The sequence below is a fragment of the Ornithodoros turicata genome, chromosome 3, assembly GCF_037126465.1.
Source record: "Ornithodoros turicata isolate Travis chromosome 3, ASM3712646v1, whole genome shotgun sequence".
NCBI classification, from domain to species: domain Eukaryota; kingdom Metazoa; phylum Arthropoda; class Arachnida; order Ixodida; family Argasidae; genus Ornithodoros; species Ornithodoros turicata.
The window spans coordinates 95,840,769-95,867,409 of record NC_088203.1 but is presented as its reverse complement, the minus strand read 5'-3'; the positions used below and the strand labels follow the sequence as shown (position 1 = coordinate 95,867,409).

Genomic DNA, 26,641 nt, shown 5'->3' with positions numbered 1-26,641 from the left:
TTCATTCCGCTAAACTTGACGTGCTCGTTTTCCTAAATTCATACGTTCGTACGTACTCAACGCTATTACACGGCTTGCCTCGCTTCCTACGCTGGACATCGTTCCCTCCATCGGAACGTTTGTTTTCCCACGTGACGCACAGGGTTTGCAACAAACCGAGCAGCTGCGCTGTAGTTAGGGGGCAGAAATTCGTCCACTAACACTGTCCATGACCAACGGATGGCTGCGCCCGGGCAGTCACGCTCGGGGATAGGAGAATCCCATTGACGGCGCGCCAAGTACGTTCTCTAGAGTCTTCCACCGAAACAGTGAACTCACCCGCTACCGCCACCCGCCAGGGTGTCGCACCGAAGGAAAACGCCGCTCGCGTTTTCCGTAAACTTTTGTCCCAACCGGTACACACGTATCTTTTGCGTGGAACGAATGTCTTCATCTTGCAAAAAAAGAAAAAGAAAAAAAGAAAAAACATGCATTTGAGCGCAACTCATCGTCGTGCCTATGACGGAATACCTACAGCCATAGCGTGGCTGGCTGCCCTGTCGTCAACCGCGACAATATCGAACAACGCTCGACCTCTGCGCCATCTGTATGACGGTGGCGGTACCGTCCGCTCTGATTTCTTTTTCTTGTTTTATTGCACCTTCGAGTTAATGATGACTGAAAGTCAGACCAAACTATTCGGCGTTTTTGTGCAAGTGTCTTTACAGTGCCCCTACAATGTCCAATGTCCCAATACGCTCACATACTCTCAAAATACAGACAGGAGTACACTAAAATACTACGCTGGTCGATGCCCGTTACACTCGTAGCACGCGTATGACATTTTCATTGGCCACGTATTAAATCGCGAGAAAATTATGTAGTCCTCCGCCTTGTCACATCGTCATACAAATACCGAACCCAGGCGCATAAAAAAGGTCCCAAATAGAGCTATCACAAAAGTCACACTTCTATACATTGTATGTAGGACAGGGCCTTGTTGAGTGAAAGCCATGGAAACCCTCATGGAGAGAATGAAACGGGAAGTGAAGAATGACATCCGGAAACACGTCATATCAATGACAACGCTCGTACCTTTTTATTTCTTCCGATGAAAACCAAGCAGACCACCGCTATGAAGAAACGTGCACAGCTGCAGGTATACGCGCGACAACCATAAACGTGTCGTTTTGAGTTCCATGTTGTATGATCGAACCGGTATCAGAAATGTTCTGCGGTACCGTGACCTCTCTTTTTAGGCTACCTGGTTCTGACACGCGATCGTAAAAGCAAATACCTTCTCGAACGGTTTGTCCGGTCTCGGTCACTCTAACCTGCGGAAAGTTCATGTGATGTCAAGCGATATAAAACACGTTGTTCCGTAGCATGCATTTCCAGAGCGCATCCAAACTGGAATGTCGAAGTCGCCATACTAGCGTACAGGCTCATAAAAAAAAAAAAAAAGAAAGCTTCACAGTCCATAAAGGTAACCTGAAGAGATGCCTATGCAAGCAAAAAGGACGTTGAGGGGATGAGCACGGGAGCACGTTAGGTTTTATATAGAACAGCCATCAACAAGTCAGATAGGCGGTCAACCGAAACGTCCTCCACGAATCGTTCCGTTTTTCTTGTTTTGAATCCCATGCGTGTGCTTCTGCATGCACGCTTCTTTGCCTTTCATACGGTTCCTTCCTTCTTATTTTAGCGACGCTGCAATGCGGATGTCACTTCTGAATAACATGTCGGACCGAAGAAGGATGACAGTTTTCGAAATAGGTACGTCGCGTCATGGTACATCTCGGGACATGGTCAAATTTTCGTGATTGGATGATGAGATACAAAATAAGAGGTTTGTAAAAGATGTACTTACGACTGCCACCAGTGTTCAACGGTACTTATAGTAGTCCTTGTTTGTGTCGTGTCTGTGTTCAGCATGCCAACTGTTACGGTTCTGAATAGAGCCACTATAAGTGTCGGATCGAACTATGGGTATGCTGAAGTTAGTTCAATATTCAATAAATATAGTTGCACGATAGCGTTGTCCAAAAAAAGAAAGGCTGGTAGGATTACTGTCATTGTTGTTTTGTAATTGATCGTCAGGTAAGTTGAGTTTGAAGCTATAGTGCTTAGGTACTCTACTACTTTTTTCTTTATTTTTTTACAGAAGTACGTTTTACAATGTCACGGCTGTCATAATGTCATTTACGACCACACACGAAAGGTCACGAAAGCATCAGGTATAGCTATAGTCAACGGATCCCCATCTATTGTTCGACTTGACAGCTGACCAATCTGCGCTATCTTAAATGCTATGTGCCATTACACAGATGTATTGAAATCATCGTTCGTATGACATCTCCGTCATAACTGACTACGCGACGCAACTGCACCCCTTTCCATGAACAACAGACACTGATATATTGAATGTAATATGAGCGCTATCAGTCGCAATTAGGTTTAATTTGAATGCTAGATATTGTATTATTGTTGTGTTTGTATTTGTATTGTATTGTATTATTGTATTGTTATTATTATTGAATGTAGTTATTGTAGGTTATCAGGGCTCTGTGACACGTTGAATTCCTAACTACCGCGTTCTTGACATGAGCGTAATCTAGTTCTCGTGACGCTCTAGGGTACATGACGAGATTACCGCGATTGATTTCGAGTTACTTTAACTGACACGAAAGGATGCCGAGGTCTGTAGTGCTCGACGAGCAATACTTTTGTGCCTGGGAGGATATGCAGAGTTAAAACACGCGGAGAGGAATTTTTTTGTGCCGAATTGAGCATTGACGCGATTTTCGATTAGATGTTACCCACCAACAATTTATTGAACCTGCCAGTCAATATATATAAAAAAGAAGGCTAGCAGGATTTTCTTTAACCACTGAATATCTACAACTGAATGAAATATAACGGTTCCGTTTCTCAGCTTGATAAACGCCATCGCTCACAGGTGAAGCACGGCGGCGTGCTCTCTAGCGGGATTTTAGCGTCTACACGTGTGGGTAGCGGGGTAACATGACAATATCAGTCCCTCGAGTAGGCGAGGTGAGTATAGCAAAAACATGCATCCTTTACCCTGCGGCAAGGAATTAGATGTCCAGTTCAAGAGGCAGTGCAGACTTACGCAACTTTGAAGATTGTATATCCCAAGTGAAGACCACTGAGCAGAACTACAAATCCGATTGTGAAGCAATGTCGCAGACTTGATGTAACTCGAGCAGAAGGGGCATAAGAAACAACCACGTCCGAGGTGCTGGAACGGAGAGACTCGGTTTACGTAACACGCTTCGCGCACGGCCGAATGGCGTCGGGGCAGCCGAGGAGGATCGCGCCGAGGACCGGTCGTCGGCGACCCGATTCTAGGCGCCCGAGGAAAGAAGACGCCGCCGCACTGCCGATACCAAGGTCAAGGCGCAGCGGCATGGACGCCAACGTTGCTACGGGAACGCTAGATGCCTGGCTTTGGTCATCCAAAACGAATCTTCGGCACCAGTCTCTGTGCGCTCGACAAGCATATCAGTGCTTAGCTGCAAGCTTGCAAAGATGAATAGTGTTGTGGCAAATTTTTGTGTTTTCATATATTTTCTTTGATTGGACATTAGTAGAGTATTGCACGGGTCGGAATTGTTCGACCCGCATCAGCCCGCAACAAAATGAAACTCGCATCCGTCCGCAATCTGCACATATTTCCAAAGTCGCATCCGCACCCGACCCGCTACCCACGACGAGAAGGAACACAAGGCGCGAGCTGTGAGTGCTCCCCAAGGCTGTCCCTGATGGGTTATGTGCCTTGAAGAACAAATATGTCGGGATAAAAAGAAATTCTGATTACAAGACTTGGGGCACACATTCGCATAAAGACTACGAGTGCAGCGCGTAATCCTGGAGCGTAAGAGAGCTTTGAATCTCGCGGGTCAGAAAACCAAAACCTGCTCCCCTCGGCTGCCAGTCTGCACCGTCATGTGCCTCGCCAATACTGAGGCGAGCGCCTTCATATTCTATATTTCTCTATTCTGTATTTCTTTTTGCATGCAGTCGCATCTCGCCCGGCCTTCCTGCGTCTCGCCTGGTCGCTCTCTCTAGCAGATGATTCTCGGTGGCCAATGAAGAGTCCTCTGCCACTTGACGTCACGAGACGCGAGGAGCGGCTGGGCGAGGCCGCTGCGCGCTGTCTTCCAAAGCAATCATCTCAGTAAATTCGCACTTCCCAACGGAAATATTTTGCGTGACGGTTCCTGAAGGTATAGCATGCTCACATGACGCAGTAAAAAATGCATGTTCCATGTGTTCCTTCAACGTTATTTAGTACGTAACGAAAGAAGGGTGCTATTTGAGCGACTAAATAAATATTTCCTATTCCTTCATATTTTAGGAAATTGTCTTACCAGCGTCCAATCCGCTACCCGCACAAAACTGCCAATCGGCACTCGCACCTGTTCGAAAGTGTGAGTTACACGCGGGCACTCGCTGGTGTACCCACGGGCCATGCTGCATACATGAGATCTCATGGCCACATTGGACCACCAACCGAAAATCGGATTTTTGCGGCATAGTTCTGTGTGACCCAGCTGTCCGTTAAAGAAAACGCATCACTCTTGAAAACTGGCTTCCAGTACTTCAAAGAAAGTGTGAAGTATCAAGTATTGTGATGTAGTATCCATTATACAGCTAATCACTGGACTTCTCAGAAAAGAAGAACAACATTCGAATTCAACCTCCCCTTGTTATTTAATCAACCAACAACAACAACACCAAGAACACCATTCTTGTACACCATTCTTGTGTGAAACGCTTGGAGAACAAAACGGCAAGCTTATACTAGATATTATTCTGTGACATTAAATCATTTCATACACATGACGTGCAAACACATAACAACTTAGTCATTTACGTTTTGGAGCAATTGGCAACACATTAATGTTTCTTTTTTAATATTCATGGATTTATGAAGTTAGGATTGAGGCTAACTGGTAGCTGACGTGCAGCCTCCGGACTTGTATTCAAGTAAGTCCTGCCTACAACAGATAACCTGTTATGTTTTGTCTGCAATGATTGCCCTTGACTCTGATATTTGAGCTTCTAAAGCCATTAAACTGCCACTGCTCCAAGCTTAGTTTGCCATTACTCAAGAAAAGACACAAAACTTGCATTAAGTAATTCGGTCACGACGAAGTGATAAAAAATGCAGATCAGTCTTGTATAACGACCAACCTGAACCTCTTTAGCCAAGGTCTTGCACCGGGACACTAGGCAAGGTGCCAGAAGAAAGTCTTTTGCAAAGTGCCCTACAAAAATCATTTTAAATGCGCCTAAGCTAAAAAGTTCCAAAGACAGACACGCACAAAAAAAAAATGTAAAGGCGATATGGTAGTTCTTAACACGTTGGCTCTGCATTTTCGATAAACACAAGAAAAAAAAATACGCGACAACAAAGAAAGAAAACATGAATTCACAGGACGTGTCGCAATTCGCGACATGCCTTCTGTTTTGCTTGTTTGTCGTCCGTATATAATAGTAACTAGTAAAAAAAAAAAAAAAAAAGAAGAAGAAGAAAAAAGCATTGCAGAATGAGGTGACTCTATAACCAGGAAGTTTGAACGCGTGAGCAATGGATTATAAAACATGTATTAGCTTTCAAGAACCATCATTAATCAGCGGTATGAGTTATGGAGGAAGCAATAAATTGAATCATATCTGCAGGGAAAAGGTCATTAAATTTCTCAACCCTGCTACACACAAGGCCGTGCGCTGCATGTCTTCGCCGTGCAGGAAGTCATTTGTCTAAAGTGTACCACTCGTAAATATATTTAATGCTCTCTGCACTCAACCTGTCAATCATAGAACGCGAATTATCAGCTGTCGTCGCGGACAGTGGAGCAAACCGTGAGTAGCATGACAAGATGTGACAAGGCCTTCTGCGCACTTTCCTTCCAATACAGCAAACGGAACAGACGGCACGGATGATGTGCGGTCACAATAACAACTCTAGGAAAACCTCTCAGCTTGCATGTCATCAGATTGGTCGTCATCGAAAGAAATAGTTATTGCGTACATGTGTCATTCGTATTTATTTCTTTACTAAACATATCGGACTATCCCTCCTGAATGCCGGTGAGGGGAGGCATGCAATTATTCTGCCGGCACCGCGGCTAATCTGGTCATTTGTCGACGGTAGAATTTAACATGGGGTCGACGGACATTCGCGGTAAGTTATTGCATATAGGATGTGAAGTCACTTCCCTGCATGTTTTTCTTTTCTTTTTTCTTCTTCTTTTTTTCTGTTCACAGCCGCTTTGCATTGTTGCTTTTAATTGTTGCACGGTGTAAGGTACAAAAGCAGTCTTTTGGCACTCCCGTGCTCTACTTCACGAGAGAGACAGAACATATGAGCAGCCTCTGAGTATATATAAGTGAACCCCATGAAAGACGAATTAGACTGGATCAGCGACGAACCTATCTCTTCTTCTTTTTTTTCAATTGAAGAGCAAGTCGACATTGCGTATGACGGACATTTCCTCTTTTTCTTGGAATAAACTCACATTCCTCCCAGTCTCTCGGTAACAATAATAATAATGATGATGATGACGGGCTCGATTTTAATGGCCTCCGAATATGAGACACCGAGGTGCCCGAAGCGCTTTGAAACACCGTTTGGAACATGAACAACATTTGAAAGGAACAACACACACACACACCATATTCCTTCCCCTCTTCAGATTTCTTCTCCAACCTCCAAGCTCAAGGCAAACATTGTTTTCGTCCGAAAAATAAAAAAATAAAAGTCTTACAGCATCCCCAAGAGCACGCGTCATCTTTGTATACCCGTGAATCAGGGAAAGAACAAACAGCTCACGATGAGAGCGCCCCTTTCCACGCTCATCACTGCCAACGTGCGTGTGTTATGGGCCCCACTTCTTCCGCGTCCCCGCATCGTGTATACATCCACCGTCTGGAGGAGGAAGCGTCTCGTCTCCACCCAGTAATCTGTTTGGCAGCAGCTGCCGCCGATCCGGGTGTCCTTGCCGTTGCGCAACCGTCCTTGCCAAGGCACGCAACGGAAGAAGGCCTCGCTCTAATTACGTCCTTCTCGCCCGTGTGAATTATCGATGCTGTTCGAATCGGAATTTTTTGAACGGAGTGGACACCAGGTCAGGTGTATATGGCAGATCAGCACCTGCAACTAGCTACCGGGTCTTTCAAATCGGGGCCACATGCGCGAGTGGACACGCTCGGAGATCGGTATGTGCGAGTTAGGGGTTTGATAGATGGAGTATTTTGTGATTCGGATTGGTAGGTACGAGTGAATTAGGTGTTGATGTGGATTATCGCTTCGAGTTTCTTTGGGAGAGGGAAAATAATTGAGCTAAAGGCGTCGAAATATTGTCGCTACTCGCCTTAATCGTTGACAGGACGTAATTGGTTTCGTACGTATACGTATTGAGAACGCACTAATTGTATAAAAGAAGTTTTAGTTCGAACAAGCAAGCATTGTTCCGGGAAGCGTGCGAGCGACAGAAGAAAACGAAGTGTATATGGTGGAAGCAGTGTAAATAATGTTTGTCACGTGGAAAGTTGGAGAGATCAGATAACAGGAGTATAAGGGGGATTGCGGCGATAGCCCTAACGACCTTCGGAGGTCGTCGCGTCTGCTCTACGCCACATAAATTCAATCCTGGCCTTCGCATCTGTTGCAGATGTTGACTAAGTCTGAGGTAATGAACGCAGGCTCTGAATTGAAATGCAGATTTGAATGCGTTGCTTTCAGCACTTTCCTCTGTCCTCGCACAGTGGAAATTTATGGAGAGAACTTTCTTCAACAACAGTGACAGCTAGAGACAACAATGAATCTGTACTTTCACTGGACTTCGAATATTTTCTCTTGCTTTCTTTCAGGTTTACACCACAGCCGCAAACAAAGTCATTCCCGCGTATATACGTACGACTTATACGACTTATATACGTATCTCGAAATATATTGTGCAATATCTCACAGTCACTGTGTGCTCCAACCTCCACCCAATAACCATAAGAGGTACAGCGTCACGTAAGTTGACGGTGTGCGACGATATTTGTGATATATTTTTCAGTTCCGTAGAGATAACGCCTTGTCACCCGCTTATAGCGATTACCGAAGGCTAGTGGTTTTGGATAGAACGGTCTGCATGAACCAATATTATGCGCGTTGATCGAATATTGAATGGGTCAGACAGCTCAAGAGCTTCGGGACATCAGAGCCCCTTTCAAATTTGCTGTTCCGTTTGTTGAGGGAAAAAAAAGAAGGGAGGGGAAAGGACGCGTTCGCCTGCTATCTTCTGCTTCCTATTCCTTACAGTTAAACAAGTACAAGTATTTTAGCGTAGTAGCTTCGGGAAACAACTTGTTTTGTGAGAGACAGGTTTGTACGTGAATACTTGTTCGCTGAGGCGACTTTTCTCTTTATCTGTTTATCCGCCCCATCTTAAATAAACGGATGCGGAAATGCGAAGCTTTGAGCGTTTATCTATCCCTGTTTGAATGCCTGATAGGAAAAGCAGTAGCGTCGTGTATACACAGACGTGACTTTCAACCCGAGCGTTCAATCGTGCACGTACTGACTGTCATCGTCTCGTTCATGTCGATTTCCTCCCGAACGATTTTCCCGAGCGAGTTTCACGGAAATTCCGTAGAAAAATACGGATTTACAGGTTTTGAATTAGGGAGTTTACGAAAATTCACGAAAATTTGTTGATCATCTCATCTAGTGAGGGAGCGGGGCGTGTAATGCTAGCTTCAGTTACACAGGAAAGAACAGTCTGCTCGATTCAGCATCAATAAGGTAAAAGCGAACACTTCCTTGGAAGACTTTTTCGGGTTAAATGCCTTTACCGGATTCGGGAAGGAAAAATCGGGTGCTATTTTTAAACATGTAATTCAGGGTGAAATCGGGTGTTATTCTGATACATTCGGGTGTTACCAGGCTGTTGTGTTTTGCTTTCTGTCCAACTAGCCGCCCGCGGTTAGAGTGCATATATTTGCCAAAGATACGTACCTCACAGTTTATAGGGACTAGCACTAGATGTTGTAACATTAAATGTGCTTCGCATACTTATTGTTACACTTGAATAATATCTACATCCCACATTCGTATACATTGCTAGCAAATAGTGCACGTGATACGTGGTAAAACCTGATACGCGATTGGATTTGGGGGAGAAATCGAGTTTAACCCGAATTGGCCCTTTATACTGATCCGGGAGGGAATAAATCGGGGGGAATCGGGTTTAACCTAGCTGAAAAACTCTGACCCTAATTATATTGTGCATGTGTTTCGTAAATATGCTTTCTGTTCCGTGTCTTGGACCATATCTTGATTTTAAAACGACACCTTTACAGGGCCCACCAACGTCCACAGCCGTGTACGTATGCCTGTCCGTAACAGTTGTGGAGAGAGAAAAAGAAGAAGAAAGGGAAGAGAAGGAAGAAGTTATAATGACATCGAAGCTATTGCTGAACTATACCGAAACGATTAGAAAAATTACAGGACGGTTACGATTGTGTAACGTGAATTTCAGCGGTAGCTGTTACGTGTGGATGTTTGGATGACACTTTTATTGCCTGATATATGCACAACTACTTTAGAGTGACGAGTATACTGCCTTCAGATCTGTGAAGTGAGTGGTGACGTGTAGAGCTGTGATTAGATATACAAAAATGTGACAAAAATATTACTAAAATCGGGACAAAGGCGGGACAGGACACGCTGAAAAACCGGGACACTTTCCGGGACAACGTACCCATCTCTGAGTATGTCTAAACTGCTTTTATTAGCTTTAGATTATTTTAACTCGCTTGGCATCACTGAAACCGAAATCGAAACCTGAGGTTTTCTAATACAGCCACAGCGATCTCCCAAAACCTTCTCGTTAACAGCGACCGCTGTGAAAGCAGTCCAGCCCTGGCCAATGTCCCTTTGGCGAATCTCTCTTCATTGGCATCATCATTCCAGGAGTTTTCCACCAAAGTAGCTGGTGCAAGTGATGTGGAGTTGCGTGCCTCACACTATAGTGAAGCCAAAATCTCCATTTTATTTTTTCTTAAGATCAAATCAAATCAAATCAAATCAATCCCTTTGGTGGATGACTGCCAGAGACGGAGGAAGAAGAAGAAAAAGACTGCGGGCGCCCGAAGGTCAGGATAGGAAGGTAGACCAACAGCTACATAATTTACACGCGTTCGACAGAATACATAAAAATCCAGTCGATTTTATCTTTCTATTTCTTTAACGCTTTGCATTGTACTGCCTAACAGAGTGAATGGAGAAGAAAGAAACAACAATAATTAATGACGGGGAGTGGTTCTGCACGAAGGAAGAACCAATTCCTGCCGTAAAAGCACTGTAACGAACTTGTTTACCTTTGTCGTTTGATATTTTGCACTTTGATACTTGGTACTCTAATATTTTGTACTTTTGATGTTCTGATACTTCGATATTTTGCTTTATAAATATGAACTTCCTTTCATGAATCGCTGATTGACATGTACTCTGAGTTACTCAATGCTTTCGGTTCGTCGACTACCCTGTTATTATCACCGTAACGCGTATTTTCTTTTTTCGTCCGCTGTTAAACTCCATCCGAGCACTCTTCATCTTTTGTTGTCTGAAGCATCCTCACACGACTCACGTAATAGTGTCGTATATTCGTGTTCCTTCCCTTCTTGGGCTATTCGACAGGGCTTGCCCTCTCAGCCCAATTTTCCACGTATTTTAACTATACTGCTTCTAAGTAATAAAAAAGTTAAGCAAGTAAAAAAAAAGTAAAGTAACGTAACGGATTAACCAGCTCCCGTGGCTTAGGGGCTACGGTGATGGTATTCCTCGAAGAGACTGTGAGGTGACCCGGGTTCGCATCCAGGCGCCGCCTGTCCTGTCTGGGTGTTTCCCTGTGTTGTCCTCAGATGCTTTAAGACAAGTGTCGGCAGAGTTCCCTGTGTTCAGTCGGCCCAGCACGCACAACACCCCTCCCCCCCTGAGCAACATGCCGCAAGCAGGCAGTTGGCACGGAAATAACACTCTACCACCACCACCACCCGTAACGCATTAAGACGTTAACAGGTATAAACCAGCTATAAAGCGGTCATCGTACCTCTATTTCCCGCTACTAATTTAAGTTGTTTCCAAAAGTAACAACAAACTTCATACAAAAAATAAACAACAACAAAAATTCCAGTGTAAACTAAGACCGCTTCAGTCTGCTAAGCTATCTCCGCGCACATCACTGTCCACACAGTAGGCCTTTCCTAAAATCCACTCGCAGAACTCTCCCACCGAGAACAATAAGTGCACTTTTCAAACTTGTCTTTCAAACTTTCAAACCCTTTAAACCTCTTCCGACTGCACTTAGCGCTTTCTTCAGCGGCGGCCGTTAACCGTAAAGAGGACGCTAACAATTACGGCGGTCCCTTCGCGAAATGCGGCCGACGATCTTCTTTGAAGACAAACGTCAAAGAAGAACAAAGTGGATGTGTGTGTGCGTCCCAATTAGTGGCGTGACAATAACGAACGTCTTGTGTGCCGTCGTGAGCGGCCCCGTGACACCTACGCCGGCGCGTGAGAACGTCGTCGTCGTCGTTGACCCTGAATGGCGGTACCCACTGAGGTTAATCAGATTGCGATGGAATATTTTCTTTGGCTTCGCTCTGGTTAGCTTTCTAAGTGCGGACAATTTGGGCGCAATTTTATAGGGTCGCAAAATGTGCGTACTTTTTTACTTATGTGCGGTTTAAGGACGGTACGTTGAGAATGCCTGTGCATTGTGGGGAAGGGGATGGTAATAGAAAGGGAAGTGTACCGAGCGATGTTCTTCAGTTCTTGTGCCTTGCGTGGGAGAAGTGTACAAACAAAGGGAGCAATCAAGGAAGCTGCGCGCGCAGATTTTGGTAGTTAGGGTCCTAAAAATATATTTGCCTTTGTAATGGGATGAGTTTGATGAGTCCTCGTCAGTTCTTTTTTTTTTTCTTCTTAATCTTGCTAAGATGTTTCGCGTGATTGCGTTTGTTGGTCATTTCTGTCATCGCAAGGCACGCACCAGTTTTGCTTCGGCGGGTAATTATTGTGCGCGGCTGCCTTGTAAGAAGAAGGGCGACAAAAAGCTCGCCCAGTGCCAGTTCACACCGTCGTCTACTGTGTGGTAACAGCAGCGGGTAGTGAAGAATACAGCCAGCGACCAGAACAGTAACGATATGCAGTAAATCCAACAGCGAAGCCTTGACAAGCCTTCATGTAGAAGACCACATTTCTTCAGGTGCAAAAGTTTTGCATATGAAGAAATAGTCTATATACTATATCAAGGCTTGTGCATGTTAAAGAAGCCTTCTGCGGAAGACGAGAGGTTGACGACGTGTTTGTTGCCACGAATGAGATACGAACGAAAGAACAAGATGCTTGTCACGTGAGGGGGAGGCAGGTGACGACTCATTGTCTGCTTCAGCGGTGGATGCAACAGCTGCACTGTTGGATTTCCTGCGTATCTAACTGTACAGTGAGATAATTATGTGTTCCAAGCCGCGTGTACGATGGCTCGGCTGTCATCAGCAATCCGCTAGATGGCACAGTCAAAGTTCTACGACTATGCAGTAATACACCCTGTGAACTGTATCAATAACTTATAAACTCTTAAACTTATATAACTTATAGTTTATAAACTTATGAACTTATAAGTACGTCTGATACTTTCCTGGCATATTTTGATATCCTCAGGTTGCAACGACTCGTATAAAAGCTGCGCTGTAACATCCACATATCGCGACATCTTAGTGCAGGAAGTTGGAAAGGTAGCACCTGAAAGACCTCAGTAGACGAAAAGCCAGCGAGTGCCCGGTGGCGGGCCTCGCGAACCCACACCTGATTATTTCTCTGATTATCTCAAACTGCCTCAAATAGACCTCTCTCTGTTTGTAAACAAACGACGTCATAGTGTACGACAGCGCCATCAATTTGGTAGAGTTGAACTACGCTCGATGCTAGGGGCGAACAAGGTGGCGCAAGAAAGCCACGGTCTTGAGGGGATTGCGATGGTCCCTGAAAGGGAAGCGACCTTCGGTCCTATACTTTTCTTTCAATAGGAGGCAGCGAACAAGTGCCCATTCGTGGAACCCAGTCTTCCCCTTCCGATTTATTTCGGTTTCAGCCTATCTACCAACGTCATGATGACGTTTCTCGGGTAGAGGTCTATTGACGTCATTCCAATCACTGCTTTTGCGTTGGTGAGGCTTGTTGAACGTCTTGTTGAACGTTGAGGCCTGTTTGTCTTAATAGTTGGTTCAGCCTCTACAATTTACCGCAGCTTCTTTACCTGCCTCTTTAGTTTGAACGTATATATCAAGTCTCGAACGAAGGAAACAGTCCATTGTTGCCTGACACTTTTGCCATGGCTTCATAGACATGGGTGCTCAAGACTATAGCTTTTATTGCCGACGGATATCACGTTCACGTTTGTGACACATTACTATAGGTCCGTTGTCATGCTCCAATAATAGTATAGCTCCAATAAGGGGTAGTCTTGCACATGAGGTGAGTTAGCCCGTATTTGTGTGACGGCATGCTGCACGTGCCGCAGGATGGGACTACGTATAATGTCCATCACCTGTATGCGTTCATTAAAATGTGCCGGAGTTCACCTCCACCACATCACTCTACCGTCTCCCTATCCTTTCTCGGTCGTCTTTACATTTGCTAGCAATCATCTACTTCGAAAGCAGTGCTGAACTATAGTACTTGAGCTATAGTGTCCACATCTGGCACATCCATAAACGCAACGTGTTCCGCGTATGTAAGTCATAAAACTACCCCAGCCATTATCCGCGTCACCTCTATAGCGAAGCCACGCACAGTCCAAGGCTACAGAATGTAATTGTACGCGTTACCCCCTCGGCATATTTCATGAAGAGAACGACATTCCCCGTCGTAAGCAGAACTAGGTAACGGATCACACCAGCTGGACAACTTGGTTCAGCACGGAGAACTCGATGTCCCGCTTCGTTGTAAACGCCTCTGATGAAACGTGAAAGTGCCCTCGCCGAGTAAAAAGATAAAAGCTGAAACAATAGCACGTGCACGGCATTGCCAACCCGATTGCGTATACTAAACGGGCACTATGTCCGATTGGAATGTGCGCACTGTTTGTTTGGCTTGGCCGCAAGACTGCCAGGGCAATTAAAGCTTTTCTCCCATTGTTGCCGCTATGATGGATTGTTCGGGACAATACGTGGAGGGTAATTTTGTGGGATCGTCGCTGCTGCTCGCATAAGTACAGGTAAATTAACTTATTGAGTACAATTAATTGAGTGTACTTTTACTGCGACGTGTGTGGCGACGACCTCTACACTTGTTCTTTTCTCTCTCTCTCTCTCTCTTTTTGCTCCTGTATTGTGCGCTAAACGAGCTTGAAAAGCAGGATTCATCGTTACGAACACACCACAAGAATAGTGCGTTTTAGTGCATCGTAGGCTATCTTCTTTGCGTACGCAAAGGATAGCGTTGGTGGTTCTTAGCACTGCGCGAAGCTCTCTTTATGTTTTGCGCGTGCGCAGAACCACCCAACACTATCCCTTACGTACGCAAAGGCTATAGCGTACGATGGACAATAAAACTCTCTAATACTTGCTCAGCTGTGTCTTACCTACCTGCTGCCATACTTCTTTTTTTTCTTCATTCTCCCTCTTCTTGTGTGCGTAATTTTTTGTCTTGCGAGTCCGGCAGCGCAGAGATTACCTTTTACTCGAATTTCTGTTTACCACGTTATATTTGGATTGGATTTGGATTGGATATAAAAGAAAAATATGACCCTTATTCTTCGTCGGCTTTCATTGAGCTTCTGTGCGTACGAAGATCAAATAAGCGATATAACTGAGGAATGAACAGGGGAAGGGAGAAAGCAAGCTCAGGCTCAAGGAAATGCAACTTCAGAGGTCCCTGGACCGTCATGAAAGCCGACCCTTTGACGCCGTGAAAGTGCTGGGCGAATGGCCTGCGATTCATCGTCCAGGGTGCACAGCGCTCACTCATCACCTTCGTTAAGGGTTAAAAAGGGTTAAAAGCATAGCAGAGCTCTCGTCTTTTTAGTCGTTTTTTTTTTTCCTTTTCTCTCTACTAGACCTGGAGTAGCTTGTCCCGCGATGAGCGGGCTCACATCTCCATTTTTTTTCTCCTACCATCATCATCATCATCAATGAAATGATGCTGGGAATGAGGGTGGGTGGGGTGGGTATATGTTTATTCTGAGAAAAAAAAGAAGTGAAAGGTTAGCGTGCGCTACGGCGGCTTGCTATTCCCAGCAAAAAAAAGGGAAAAAAACACAAACAAACACGGAATTGGTCACTGTTCGCAGTTCACCCAGGAGGCCACAGACCCGCTGGAATGATCCTGCAGCGCGTGATGCTCACCAACGCGGTCCCACGCAAAAGATACATTTCACTTCTGAGGATGCGAAACGTATGTTGAACATGAACAGCTGGCCAACTTTTTCAGTGACTTTCATCTTTCATCGTGAAACGTATGTTGCGCGTCATCCAGCATCCGGTCGTTCAGTTCGGAGCGAGTTGTCGGGAGCAGCAGAGCCGACGCCGCTGCTGCACAGAATTGACTCGAACCTTTCTTACCGAATCCCTCCGCCGGTGTCCCTCTCCGGCTCGAAATTTTTGCTTCACGGATCTCAACTGAATGTCACATTGATCAACGCCTTATCGTTAAGGGGCTCATTATTTTATTCCCTACATCATCACCAGCAATGGGGTATAGAGTACCGCCCCTGGCGGTCAAACTCGCCATTCATCATCTCGAAATGAATTTGTTGTTGTTCGCTGTTCAAGACAGGTGCTTGACCTTAGTCGCTGTGCTCATCATGTGGTGTGCGTGAAGATTCGGAACATATTCTTCTCGAATATGCCCGGTTTCACACACGATAGCCGACCCTTTGACGTCGTGAAACTGCTGGGCGAGTGGCCTGCGATTCATCGTCAGGGTGCATATAGCGCTCACTTATCATTTTCGTTAAGAGCACAGCAGAGCTGTCGTCTTTTTAGAAGGGCGTTTTTTTGTTTTCGGTAGCTTGTCTCGCGGTTAAGCGGGCTCACATCTCCATATTTTTTCTCCTACTAGCACCATCATCATCAACATCATTCATCAGGGAACGGCTGCACGTTTCACTATAAACCAAACGAGACCACTCCTCTTTTGTATACTTTCGTCACTATTTTACTTATTCCCTAAACACAAAAACAAATTAGGTTTAGTGTTCAATGGCACAAGGACAGCGAAAGACGAAATAGTTTCGCAACACATGACTGGTAGAAAACAACGGTGCCGCCCCCCCCCCCCTTTGTGACGGCCGTCCTACTAATAACACCCTAACGACAGCTAATCATGCATTCTTAACGCGTTCACACATTCGGAGCTGTCCTACCTACAGGAAACCGCAACTACCAACATCAAGATAAGAGCTTCCACACTTCCACAAAACGACACCATTAACCCGTAAACGTCAACGCATCGGTGAATACACGCGAAAAAATACTACTCTGCCCAGACCAAGGCCTCCCTGCACAGCCAAGCATGCTCGTGCGCACGCCATGCAGAAAGCACAAAGTCCTTCGGGCGCAGTGTCTCCAACAACGTCGCGCCAATCTAAAATCAATACAGTTCCACCCAAAGCCGGAATGCAGCGATTGATGAAGGACGGGCTTCTTTTTTAATCGCCCAGAGGGCGATCATGCTGCTCTCGTTTCTCCCGTCACGAACAACGAGGCCCTGGAAGGCTCGTGGACGCGATGAAGCTCCTGATGCACGTATTCGTACAGACATCGTTCCACAATGGTTCGCCTGTGCAGACAAGAGAGCTTCCGCGGACGCTTCGCACGACCGAGCCAACAGCACGAACTCAACAGCCTTCACGTTTTGACCATGCACACCACACCAGGATGAAATGGGGCTTATTTGCTGGGTCTCTTGGCTCGCTCTTCACTGCGTGTGGAGGATATAGGTGTTCCACTTGGTGGGCGCACTGGTTGAGTGAGCCAGCGAGTGGTTCCAACTGGACTAAGAGGAAAGTGTTTCGTTTGCCATTTTAGGGATGAAGCACTGCAGTGTGATATCGTCTTGATATTGTCCCAATGTGAATATACTGCATGGAATATGCCTCCGAAACCCATTGCGCACCTGGATATTGCGCATCTGGATATTTTTTTGCCGGGGGCACCACTTCATGCAACGACGAGAAAAGTCTGCAGGCAGGGCACATACTAGCTGTCCTTGTGTATTTCAAATTTCAACACGTGTCGTTGCTTTGGAGTTGTTGTAAGAGAAAAGAGACTTCGATCGTTATTGTGAAGGGGCTCGTTATTTTATTCCCCACTTTCCCACCAGCAATGGGGTAGAGTATCGCCTGTGGCGATGAAGCTCCCTACTCTCCAAAGCCAAAATAAAGTTGTTGTTGAAGATGGGTACTCGGTACCCTCAAACTGAATGCAGCTTAGTTTTCCGTAAAATAACAAGAACATCAAGTAGATTACTGCTATATGACATGGGGTGTTTCAGACATTTTCAGCCAGAATACGTACAGTGTTCAGTATTTTGGTATCTTGAGTGACTGCATTGGTCCTAGTGCGCCGTGCACTTGTGAACATGCTCCTGGCGGAACATTCGCTAAGCATATAACAGCAACTAAAAGTAAAAACAAAAATAAAATATAAAGAATATAACTTACCATCGATGCGAATCTCCCCGCTAAGAACTTGCGCAAAGTATATATCCTGCATTTTACAATATTTTTACATATACAATTTAAATTTACGTTTACAATTTTACATATATCGAATATATGTGTGCTGCAGGTAATTTTACGTCGTGCCTCCATATACAGAGTGTCCCAGAAAACGTGTCATTGATTTATAATAAAAAAAAACCTACGACACCTAGAATCATGCGGTCAACGGTATTTGTTAGTTTTTTTTACCAGGTTTTTGCCACCTCCTGATGTGAATGTCATGTAACGTAAGTTTAACTATGTAAATTTTTGCGAACTAAGCTCGAAAATTTTCCAAGTAAATGTTACTTTTTTACCCCACCAATGTGAAGAGCGTGCCGAATTTACTCAAATTCGTTACAATTGACAGGGATATTTAGGAGCTATCCCATCGAAATAAAAAAGCCGAACATAATGCTTCTCGGAGCACCACGAGCATAGCGCGCGACGACTTTTTGAGCGCAATCGCTGTCAGTCCGACGAAAGAAGGTTGGAACCCAGCCCACAGAGGTGATGGTAGAAAAAGTGACAGTTCCTGAAATTGGGAAAGGGAAGGCATGATCCCAGCGGAAGCCAGATGCGATAAGCCATTCCTGTGTTATCTCTTTCTACTATCCCGGTGTGGGCCGGGTTTCCAACCTCCTTTCGTCGGACTGACAACGATTGCGCTGAAAAACTCGTCGCGCGCTATGCTCGGGGTGCTCCGTAAAGCATGATGTTCGACTATTTTTTCCGATGGGATAGCTACTCAATATCCCTGTCGCAATTATCATGAATTTGAGTATATTCGGCACGCCCTTCACATTAGTGGGATAAAAAAAGTGACCTGTACTTGGTAACTTTCCGAGTTCAGTTCGCAAATATTTACATAATTAAATTTACGTTACATGATCTTCACATCAGGAGGTGGCGAGTAAGAAGTAGAGTCAAGACGAGTAAGAACAAATGCCGTTGACCGAATGATTCTAGATGGTGTAATTTTTTTCTTATAATTCAGTGACACGTTTTCTGGGACATCCTGTATGAACCATACTTTATCTCTCCGACACATACGGTCCAACTTAAATTATTCATCATTTGGCTTCTACAGACGGCACCATAACGAAGCCATTTCACATGCATGCACCATTCAACCTATACCCAGCCGTTCCACCACCGAAAGCCAGTCGGACAACAGCGACTCTCAACTCGGACCATATATGCCGGTCAGTAGCTCATCCAGTGTGACCACTAATGATGCGGGCGACCGCCATAGAACACAGCATGATATCTGGGCTGCGCTGAACATGGCTCAACAGAAGATCTAGCCAGGTCACCCCGACTATCAAAGAGTAGCTGGGAGCGACAAAGTCCTTCCAGGACAACTGCTGTGGTCGCTTTGACTAAAGCACGGTAGCATCGCGACAGACAATGCAGGCACGTTCTCAATAGTTTGTTTGTTCTTTTTGCAACGACCCCTTTTGCGTGACCACATTCTTCCTATTTGGCGAAGGCAGATCGTTTTCTTTGCTGCCCCTTCGATCAAAACAGACTAATCGCTGACTCTGTGCCTCCTTGAAGAAGTGCGAGTGCGCAGCGCTTCCACAGTTCCCAGGCACGGAGAAAATAACTCGGTGCACCTTTTTCCTACGCGGAGAAAGGAATGATGGGAACGGAATAATACGAAGGGAGTGGGCGTTTTCTCCTGATGGTTGTGCCACATCCGAAGGAGTAATTACCCGCCAGTATACGTCGATTATTCTTAATGAGTTTGAAGAGCGTTTGGGAGAATGCATCGGGAACGATGCAGAGAGGCATTAGAGCTTCGATGTCGCGGAAGTATACGAAAGAAAGGGAGTGTGTGCAGCCTTGATGCCAGACAGGTTTCACCTGTGGCTGTGTGCGATGCAGGTATACACTGTGGAATGCTGTCACTTCATAGCATCCTGCAGAGGACGTCCAGTCGCGTTTCCTCATAATTTGGTCGAGGTGTGTTATACGGATGGCCCTTGACTTCCGCGGCTTTGATTCTTCGCGACTTTCTTTTTCGCTTTATGTGTTACACTTGCCTGCGTTATAGCTTGCCTTGCGTAATTAGGATAGGTGTGATTGTAGAGTGCCAAGCAGTAATGGGCAAATTACCTCAAAATGGTACTTGAAGTAAAGTATCGAATACCTAGCACCTGTTGTACTTTAAGTACAGTACGAAGTACCATACCAAAACTGTACTTGAAGTAAAGCACAAAGTACTTTAAAGTACTTATCAACTGTATTACTAATTTAGGTCGTATCTCTGGACGTTTCAACACTGGGTATAGTGATAAAATGTGAAGTAATTAAGATTCGGCTGTTACTGACTTTAGAAAGCTTTTAGCTAGCATTTTTGACAAGAGACAGTAAGAAAACAAGGATAGTTTACAGCTGACTCATTAATATGAACCGAAAGAAATGATTTTGCGACCAAGTTTTGCTTTGGTATTGCCAAATGGGTGCTGGAGTACTTGAAAGGAAAGCGTCTAAGAGCTAAAAGTGCAGTACAAAGCACACAAATTGAAATGTACTTCTAAAGTACAAGTACTGAGAAATGTACTTCAAGTAGTACTTGAGTACTTGGCACTTCAAGTACATCCCATCACTGTCAAGGCTGATCCAGAAACCAGGGGCGTATCCAGGCCCTCGGTTTCTTTGTCGGAGCGCGGAGTGGAGGAGGGGATAGAGGGAAATTCAATGTATAAACTGACGTGTGTTTTTCTGTTTTCTTTTTTTTTGGGGGGGGGGGGGGGGTTGGATTCCCCACTGCCAGAAACCGGCATGTTCAAAACTGTCTCCACCATTTCCTGTTTCTTGGTAATTGTGAGTCGCAATCCTGGCATTTTAACAGCTTCTGAAAGTGCTCCGAAGAGGCAAAAGACAGTGAAGACCTTACACCATCACCACCATCATCAACAACGGATAAATAGATGAACCTCACAGAAAAAAGATGAATCATTAGATATCCTGCTTAGAGAGAAGCCAGTTTCTGCGCAGGTCACCATCATGGCATCAACGAGTTAACCGCACAGCTTAGTCTTGTCTGACTTTCGCTGGGGTCGTCTGCAGTGAATGTCTGCAGTGCAGCATTGAACCTCTACTTGAATTCTCTTTCATTGCATACGCACGTATGGCCGCTGGCCTCTGCGGAAAGCACAGATATTGAATACATGTTTGTGAAATTATATCTTTATCCTATTTCTTGGTAGTGGGTTGCGGCAACGACACAATAGAACGAAAGGGAGCCTTGAGGAAAGCGATCCGGGACCAAATTATACGTATCAAAAAGGTGAATAGCCGTTCGACGACCAAGGCGAGGACTGAAGCCGAATGTATCCCTACACAGTTTCCAAGGCGCTCTAGGCATGCGAAATATCTGTATTCCGGACGCTCTGCATTCACGCTTCTTCCTCGCGTGTCTTATCCGTGACGACATACGTCAACGTTCATGTGAAACGACAATGATGCTCCTCCATAAAGAGAAAGACCTCGTCATTGTACGTAACTGATCTCTCGTGTAACTTGCGGAATCCTGAGAACGCTCCAGGAGCGACTGGCTGTCGCCATGGCAGTGCCGAACAATGAAACCGAAAAAAAAAAAAGAAAAAGAAAAGCGTGACATTTCACTCGTTCTTTCTTTCTTTCTTTTTCTTTTTTGACTCCGTGTTAGCGCCGCGAAGTAACTGTGGCTATGAGCGGTGTACAGATGTAGACAGATGGAGAGAGGACAGCCGGAAGGAGTGACGTTCGGGGGGGTTAGTATGCGTCCTGGGCCGACTTCAGGGGGAACTGTGCCGACATTCGCCTGGAAAGTCTTCGGAAAACCCGGGGAAAACCTCAGACAGCACAGCCGGTGGTAGGATTCGAACCCACCACCTCGCAGTCTTCAGCGCCACCTTGGCTACCATGCCGCTGGTATTCGTTCCTTCTGCAATTCGAAGAGCCCTGCATCTTCCAATTGCAGAGGCGGGAAGTGCATTTCATCGTCCTCTTATACACAGAGGCCTCCAATCGGGATGCCACGTCTGATCTGCACGCACGTATTTATAGCACACACAGAGAAGGCCGGAAGTGGCCTAGTGGCAGGCTTTTCGTCGGGCAACAAGGGGCGAAAAACCCAATGACGCGTAACGCGCTCCTGCGCAGTGTTGCCAGGTCGCTCGTGAGAATGCGTAAGAAAAGTAGGCGGTCAACTTCGTGGCCAAATGCGGGTTACGAATGGAAACACCAAGCATATCTGCCGCCAAATTTGCCAAGCTTGCAACTTCATATTATCGTCCACTCCCCGGACCTGTAGTTTCAGTACACGCTATCTGCATTCCTTATCAGAAAATATAACCGTGGCCGTAGTTATCTAGATACGTTTTAATATTGTATGTGTGTCGTCCTATACGGCATTCTTTTCCGCGTGTTTAAGCAAGGCGGAGCTTACTAATGCACCTATATATAGTAAACATGAGAGTTCCTTCTTGGCATTATCCTCGTGTAGGTGCACTATTCAACAGGCGCAATGCAATTGGGATGGGACGGATGATCGTTTTAGCTGCCACTTAGCAATTCACGAGGAAGTCTCGTCAACCGCAAGCATCTCTGGTCTGAGCGCGAGAGATTTAAGTGGTTTATGAGAAGACATATCGTTATAGACGAGATATTGCGTCTCGGAAGAAATCTGAGTCGACGGAGGGATTTGCATGAGAAACCCGTGCGGGCCTCACGATTCTTCATGCTGCTGAGAGTGAAAGAGAGAAGGTATTCGATCGGATCATCACTAAGATCAGACACGTCCTTCTGATAATGTGAGCCAAACTGCGATTCCTCTTACTGGACATTATCTTTCTTTATCGATGCCGGGCAAAGGGTTTCAACGTTTTTTTTTTTATTGCGGCGTGAAGGGTTCAGGAGTGCTGTCTAAGACGAAACCGTTGCACGGAACAGCCTTCGAGATGCAGATAACAAGTGCTTCAAGTACGTGTGACAGCAGCTATCATATAGCGAACAAATAAATGTTGGCTTTTGCGATTCTGCAATTGTAACTTGGCGATAGTGGCTGCTTGCCCCTGAGACAAGCATTTCCAGACGCAAAATTAATCACCATAACTTCCTGTCACATCCACCACATGCTGTTCTATAGGTACAATTTGCGCATGATTAAACGCACTGGAATGTCCGTGGAAAACAAGTGCATTCCTTTTCGCATATTAATCTATCTGTATCGTAGGTTCTACAAACTGACTCTCCGGCTTGCAGTGTTTGCTTTGGTTGCACGCATTACATTTGTAATTTATATGTGAATGGTTGTCAAGCAAGGCGCGAAAAGTAATACAAAAACAAATGAAGGATTTACCAGTAAACACACTATGCGTACACAATGTGTGTGTCTGGCCACAAATGCTGCACGGAAAATGCTATATTCTAGATCATTGTCTTTTTCATTTTTATTTATTTTTTACTCTGCCTTGACTCAGGCACTTGATTCCAAAAGAAACGTCTGTAGCTGATGCGTGTAAAGAAGCGACTAGCACCTTTTCCGCGCTAGATATTACAGAAAAGGAAACTGTGCTCTCTATGGATTTAAGGTGGCAGGCAAACAAAGCGGTCGTACTTCTAGGCGTTTTTCTTGGAAGGCTATCAATCCTGAATGCATAAATGAATCCTTTACATTACATTTACATTGTTTGCAGATATAGCCTCCATCGTAAGATGCAATTAGTACCGTTTGCAGAAATTACCGTGAGGAATACAAACAGCTGTGGACGGGGTATCACAATCACATCTTCTGTACAAGACAAAATCTACACGCTGCACTTTCTATTGAAACAAGCTTCAAGTGTTGTTTTTCTGTCGCCATCACTCTCCAATTTCCTTCGTCCCAATATATAAATATATATTCTTCCGAGAATCATACGCTCTTTACTTCTTGTTCTGTTGCGAGAGACGGCCTTCTAAAATATCGAAGCCACCCAACTCCATCTTTTGCGAAGGAGAAACGCAAAGGTCGACTGGATGACGGAAGTAGCGGCAGCGGCATTCCAGAGCTCCTTGAGTACAGTAATTACGCATTTCGCAACTAGAACGTCGCACTGCATCCGCGGTCACCGCCGTGATCCATCTTCAATGGAGCCTTTGTACGATATTCTTCCATACACACTCTGCCTTCCTTTATAATTAGCATAATGGATCCCGTATATGTGAACAACTAGGATAGGAGATAGTATCCCAAGCTTGGTAGAACATCAATAATCCTTCTCCGGGAAGGCCCAGGCGCCGAAAGGTTCGTACAGCTGGTCGTCCGTATACGTTCCTGTTTGTGTTTCTCTTTTCCTTTTTTTTTTTCTACGAAGTTCATAGGGTGCAAGGCGTTATGTTTACCGACCGGGAGATTCGCGTTTGCTGGCACCTTCTTCTAGTACTTTTAGCGTGTCAACAAATTGAATCTTAAAAAAAAATTAATTACGACCTTGAGAATATAAGATATAAGCAACAACCTAGACGAATAAGTACTGGGACAAGCGTAAGGAATATAACAGGCTGAGTGTTAGTCCGCGTTCAGCAAGACTTCTTCATGAAGAAGGATCTTATGAGACATGTAGAAAATTTACGAAAATTTTCCTGACTCAGAAAATCTCCCGTCAGAAAATTTTACTGACATTCACGATGTCAAGGTGATCGAGTTAGCTCTTTAACTAAATAAATTACGAGCAATTTACAGACCAAGAACTGTCGCAGCAGAAACCAGCAAGTATCAATTTCCGCATTTTTTTTTTTTTTTTTGTCTTCACCATAGTGGGCATAATAATTACTAAAAAAAGTTGCAATACCTTTAACTATTATGAACAAATCAATGTCACTACCTTTTGACGTACAACTCATCCCAAAGCCAATAGCGCAATTTCATCGAGGTAGTGTCCACGAAATGAAGACGTATTTGTTTGTATTGCCCTTAGGTGACCACGGAAGCCAGGCAGAAAGCAGGAACGCTGTTTGAAGAGAGTTCGACGTTTACACGCGACAGTATACATTTCTATGCGGCAAAATGCATCAAAATACGTAACATGTACATGCAGAGAACATCTCAAGATAGTGCCTGTTGTAAAGTTGCTATAAAGTTACGTCATTGCTGTTGATTGCATGTCCCTCTTTAGCCCCCCCCCCCCAAAAGAAAAAACGAAAACAAATAATAATAACGCAATCCACACAAAATGTACACTTTGTGGCGCAGAAATTGATTGGTTAAAGGATTAAAGGAGAGCAGTTATGCAGAGAGTTCGTCTCCACCAATACATACGAGCAATATTTACAGTGCTCCGAAGGAAAATCGAGGAAAAAGCTCCTCGGGGATGAACAAAACTTCCGCCAGTACTATAGGCCATTCAATAACCGGCAGCTGTTGGTTCTTTATGTGTATGTGTAAATTCCCTTCGTGAGCAGTCTATTACGTTCAACTGAAAGGATGCCAGTAAACACACAGTGCGTGTTCGATAACGCTATTTCAAGTTCTGTTTTAATTCCTACGATATATTATATTTCCTCGTGAAACCTCATACCCTCTCACAAGGACAAGCTAGGTCAGTCTCATACACGCGAATAAAGCTTGATAATCGTCCAAAAGGGGGTCCGAGTAATTAATGTAATATACATTATCCTGTATAGACGAGTAATCAATTTACTAAGTGAACACACACTGTTGTATCAAAGCCGACCTCGTACAGCCATAACGGGATGTAAGTAATTGAACATAACGTTTATGGGATGTGAGAGCGTTGGGATGATAATGTTGATGGGATGAGAGCGTTGTGATGAGGGTTGTGAGCGCGCGCGTGCAAGAGATGTCACAATTTTAGATACTGAGTCAAGTGAGTACCGGGAAAAAGTCCTTATGAAGAAATTTTCCACATCCACATAGCATAGTGTGAAACTGGATGTATATAACGTACATTAAGACGACTTTTGACTACGAGAAATGTTAAAAACAGTGGTAAACATGCACTTGACAGCCGGACGGTCTAAAATATCCAAGGCGCACAGGAGGTCCGTAAGTTGTTATTAATTAATTAATATTTGTTTAACTTCCGTTACTTTCTAATTTCCGTTAGCCTCCGTGACATAAATCAATATACGTGATGGATAGACGCAGATATTATTTTGTGTGCCATTCATTCCTCCGCATGCATCTGCCGGAATTAAAACCGATCGTCAGCATCGTCATGAAAACGTACCGCATTCCGAGAAACGACCGCTTTTTTTTTATCGGGAAAATTCGGGACTTACCGGATGGCGCAGGAACGAGGACTATCAAATCACGTGTCGAATCCAGTGAGAAGAACAAGTAGATCCACGTGTCACAAGCAACATCCAAGAGAAGCACTGAATCGACGAACTTCTGCGATGGTTGGAGAGAAGGAAGGCGAGAAATGAATAAAAATAATAAGAAAAGCAAAAAGGGCAAGAATTGCGCGTTCGTAAACAGCGCTCCGACCGGCCGGCGAAGTCAGTGGCCTTGCCGAGCGGTAGAGCAGCCCGACAGGGAAAAAAACGGCGTACGGTTTCTCCTCACGCCGCTGCTCGAACTGGCGGGACGGGTCCTCTCACTCCTCTCCCTCATTCGGGGGCTGTATAGGAAGTGTGAGTTGCCCATGCACATCGCATGGTGATGTTTGACGCGGCCGTGTAAATGATGATGGCTCCGCCCCCCTCATGCGTCGGCAGGAGTCACACGACAAGATGACAACCAGTGGAAGAAAAGACGATTTGGTGGGAAAAAAGAAGACGCGGTGTCCCAAGGAGCTGTTCCCCAGTCCCGTGTTTTTATCCAGGAAGTTTCTACGTCCGCTTTTTTTCTCTCTTTTTTGGAGAGCACGAGCGAGAGC

At 45.0% G+C, this 26,641-nt stretch overlaps 1 protein-coding gene and 1 long non-coding RNA gene across 3 annotated transcripts in view; one reads left to right on the top strand and one right to left on the bottom strand.

The window, feature by feature from the left end:
- LOC135388884 (uncharacterized) overlaps positions 1 to 10,432 on the top strand; it is a 46,299-nt gene extending 35,867 nt beyond the window's left edge. For both annotated transcript variants that reach the window (XR_010421526.1, XR_010421527.1), the window contains exons 2-3: positions 1,685 to 1,755; positions 9,361 to 10,432. This is a non-coding gene — a long non-coding RNA (uncharacterized LOC135388884). The remainder of the gene's footprint in view (positions 1 to 1,684; positions 1,756 to 9,360) is intronic.
- The window catches only part of LOC135388883 (uncharacterized), an 82,201-nt gene extending 55,928 nt beyond the window's left edge, over positions 1 to 26,273 (bottom strand). The window contains exon 1 of the mRNA XM_064618745.1: positions 26,043 to 26,273. The gene's annotated coding sequence lies outside the window, so the exon portion shown is untranslated. The remainder of the gene's footprint in view (positions 1 to 26,042) is intronic.
- Between the last annotated feature and the right edge of the window lie 368 nt (positions 26,274 to 26,641).